This window comes from Octopus bimaculoides, chromosome 5 (genome assembly GCF_001194135.2).
Source record: "Octopus bimaculoides isolate UCB-OBI-ISO-001 chromosome 5, ASM119413v2, whole genome shotgun sequence".
Taxonomy (NCBI): domain Eukaryota; kingdom Metazoa; phylum Mollusca; class Cephalopoda; order Octopoda; family Octopodidae; genus Octopus; species Octopus bimaculoides.
The window spans coordinates 80,387,618-80,391,822 of record NC_068985.1 but is presented as its reverse complement, the minus strand read 5'-3'; the positions used below and the strand labels follow the sequence as shown (position 1 = coordinate 80,391,822).

The 4,205-nt window shown below is 36.0% G+C and overlaps 1 non-coding gene across 1 annotated transcript; it reads left to right on the top strand.

The window, feature by feature from the left end:
- The first annotated feature begins 3,591 nt into the window (after nucleotides 1-3,591).
- On the top strand, nucleotides 3,592-3,662 carry Trnag-gcc (transfer RNA glycine (anticodon GCC)). The gene has a single exon. It is a non-coding gene; the product is annotated as a tRNA-Gly (tRNA).
- The last annotated feature ends 543 nt before the right edge of the window (nucleotides 3,663-4,205 follow it).

The window sequence follows — 4,205 nt, the reverse complement described above, 5'->3', positions numbered from 1 at the left end:
AAAAAAAAAAAAAAAAAAAGTAACTGGAAAATCATCTGAGTTTGAATCCATCTCACCAATAGCCAATATTACCGGAGTGAAACCGGAACCCTGGGCTGGGAAGCAAATTTCTTACCACACAACAACCACGCCTGTTCCTGTAGTATATATAAAATAGCATTCTTCTTTCTTTGCTATGGTGTTGAGCATGTTTAAACAAATTTCAATCTCTCCTAATTTTATTAATCATGGCAAGTTGTAAACAGAATCATTAGCATGCCGGGCAAAAATGCTTTGAAGCATTTTTGCCGGTTTTACGTTCTGAGTTCGAATTCAGCCGAAGTTGACTTTGCATTTTATGGGGTCGATGTAATCGATTATCTTCAAAATTTCGGGCCTTGTGCCTATAGTAGAAAGAATCACAACAATTCCTCCATCTCCTTTATAATCCTCACAACATCAGCCACTGATGAGAAACATCGCGCTATATTTCGTATGTAAAACCCACAGTACATGTAAGTTACTTGACTAAAATTGATTTTATTGAAGTTATCTATCTTACTTGATATTTTAGACTTTAAACTCGTGGTTCTCAACCTTTTTAATATCCGGACCGGATTCAAGACCTGGGCAGCATAAAAAAAAAAAAAAAAAAAAAAAAAAAAAAAAAAAAGAAGTCGATTTAGTTAAAGCTACGGCTTTAAATCTACTCAGAGTTAACTCTCTTCGGCATTTCTCATTGATAATATCTAAAGAGCTAGAAACGCTGTGTCTGGGAATCAGACACGCTGTTTTTACACCTTTTACCATAAATACAATTTTTTTCTCTACAGTAATCGCCATGAACTTGTCTTCAGAAGTTGAAATATGTCACAAATATATTTTAATAAACCTAATGGTCAAAAAATTTATTATATTTATAGAAGGAAGGCCGTCGGGGGGCTGCCGGAAGGATGCTTGAGGGCTGCACGTGGCTCAGGGAACCGCACTTGAGAACCGCTGCTTTAAACACTACGCGGGAGCTTTTATCCGGTAATTGCATGGATAATATGAATTAACCAAAGTTAGTTTTCATCTTACTGCATTACATATATATTCTATTAGGTTGTCTCACATGAAATGTATTTTAAACGGGTTTCTTATGAGTCATCTATAAATGGATTTTTAATGAGTTTCTATATATATGCTTGTGTTTACTCTTTTTCTTTCAAGACAATACTATTATTCAAAATTGCTACCCACAGTTCTTATGATAACGTTGACAACTGAACAACACCGAGTGATTTTCTTGTACGAATACAAGTCACTCTGCCACCGAAGCTCTACGAAACATCAAGCGGGCTTTTGGTAACGATTCTGTTGACATTTGAACTGTTCAGAGATGGTTCGTTTAGAAAATGAAAGCCTTAAAAATGAACTAAGAGGGTGACCTAAATCAGTTATTCGGCATGAGGAATTGAATGCTTTGGTTAAACGAAATCCGAGAATAACCGTCCGAAAAATCGGATCAGAGCTCCAGACATCTCCCGTAACTGCTTTCTCGACACTTGAAGAAAATTGGAAAAGTCAAAAAGATGGGTAGGTTTGTTCTCCATCAACTTAATGAGATCCACAGAAATAGACGTCTTACAGCGTGTTCAATGCTTATTTCTCGGTTAGAAAGAGAACCATTTTTGTATCGACTCATTACGTGTGATGTGAAATGGATATTCTTTGATAACAACAGGGGGACGAGACAGTAGTTAGATGCAGGAGAGTTACCAAAACACTACCCAAAGCCACCATTGCATCCTAAAAAGTTGATGGTCATTGTATGGTGGTCAACAAAGGGGTTTATTCATTATTCATTTTTGTAACAATTAAAAACTGTTACAGCAACATCCTATTGTCAGGAAATTGATTGTAGGCATGAAAAATTAAAAATTGAGCAACCCAAATTAATGAACAGAGATGGCCCAATTTTGCTTCATGAAATTACACGGCCTCACACTTCTCAAGCTACGGTCCACAAGTTGCAAAGCCTGAATTATGAAATTTTGGCACATCCTCCTTATTCTCTTGATATCTCCCATACTGATTATCACGAATTTAAACACTTCGAGTTTGCTATACGCAATAAAACATTCTTAAATAAAGAACAGGTAATTGAAGCATTCGATCAGCTTATCAATGTAAAAGATGGCAGATTCTTTGAAGATGGAATATATGTCTTAGACGAACGTTGGATGAAGGTCATAAACGAACCAGGATCATAAATTGATTAAGTAAATAAATATTCTAAAACTTAAAAAACAATTTTAATGTTTCCTTTTTCAAATGCGACGTTTCATGTGAGACAACCTAATATTTCATATAAACCTGTTTGTAATGTCGTTTAGTAATGTTTCCTTTTTCAAATGCGACGTTTCATGTGAGACAACCTAATATTTCATATAAACCTGTTTGTAATGTCGTTTAGTAAATGATAGACTTCACTGGTTGGATCGCAAAATCTGCATAACGATGGGGAAAATTCGTCGCAGTATTTAAGGCACCTTTCTTTATGTTATGAATTCAAACCCTACTGGTGGTATATTTTTTTCTTTTTTGATAGGTGGGGTTTGTTAAAATTGAATATTAATGAAGTATACAAATCGTTCTTATCGACTATACCTAGCCGCAATTAAATAAATAAGTAAATGTGGCTTTTAAACTATTAATGGTCCTTCTATATCAGATATGAGCAAACTTTTTGGAGAAGCAGACTAGATTAGACATATCTCATCACCAAGCGGGGAGCTCAACCAAAAATATGCGAAGTAAATTTTGGTTAGGCGTACTTTTCAGAAACTCCTGTGGGCCGCAGTTTGCTCATTACTGTTCTATATGGTCGCTCGACTTGTTAGAAATAGCAGCCACATTCCCCAGTCCTGATTAGATTGGCAGAAAACGTCTTTAAAGTATACCTGCTTGACGAGAGCTAATCCGGGGTTAAAGAATAAAAATAATAGCAACAAGTAGTTTCTGATCGTGTGAAATAGTAAAGCTGCAAGAAAATTTATACGAAGAAACTACAAAAAAAAAAAGAAAAGAAAAGTTACCTCCCTTGTTTCGTATTAGCCGTTGCCTCGAGGCTAACATTTGCATTTCCGAAACAAGAGACTGGAATGGATTGACTTGACGGTTAAATAACTGCAGCAAAACAACTATTACAAGAATCGAAGTATCTTCAGAGATGCAGCAAATATAGCGAAAAATTATTTCATGTATATATATATAAATATATGAGTATATGTATGTGTAAGCATGTTGTGTGTATGTGTGTATGCCTGCCTAAGCGTGTACGGATTTTTGCTGGCTGCTGAAACACATGAGTTTGCAAATAGAGTGAGTGTACGTTTATATTTCTGCGTATATTTATGTACACGTGTGAGTGAGTATGTATGTTAATATATTAATATCTGGTTACACGCTAAAACTGGAACTACAACAAACAGGGAAGCAGAACAGCGTTTCAGAATGGAATAGGAACCCGTTAATAGACAGTCATTAACAATAATAATAAAAAAATGAATCCCACAAATTTTTTATATACTATATATATAGACAATTTTTTACCCTTGTAAAACGTTCGCATCGGTGGTTCAGTGGTAGAATGCTCGCCTGCCACGCGGGCGGCCCGGGTTCGATTCCCGGCCGATGCAACTTTAATTTTTACAGTAATTTTATTTTTTTCCCTTTATTCGTATTTGTTTGTTTCAAATATAGGTACAATCCTTTATATTGATTTTTGTTGTTTTGCATCTTAGGTAAAGAAAGAAGGAAAAAAGTTGGATGCGAAGAGCACGTACTGAAAATGGAATCGTAGCTCGACTTTTTGCAAATGTGTGGATTTTGCTGAAACCAGGACAAGGACCAGGTGTTTATATTAATCAGGGTGACAGAGCCTGTCCATCGTCAAAACAAACAGAAGTCAAAGACGAGGAATAAAGACAAAAATACTTCCATTCTACATTCTACCAATTCCGTTAATCTATCTTCGTGAATTCTTTTATCTTTTTCTTGTTCTAGTCATTAAACTGTGGTCATGCTGGGGCACCGCCATGAAGAATTTTAGTCGAGCGAATCGACCCCAGTACTTTCCTTTTTTAAGCCTGATACTTTGTCAATTAAGTTTCGGGGACATAAACAAACCAACATCGGTTGTCAAGCGATGGTGGGGAACACACGCACGCACACACACACAC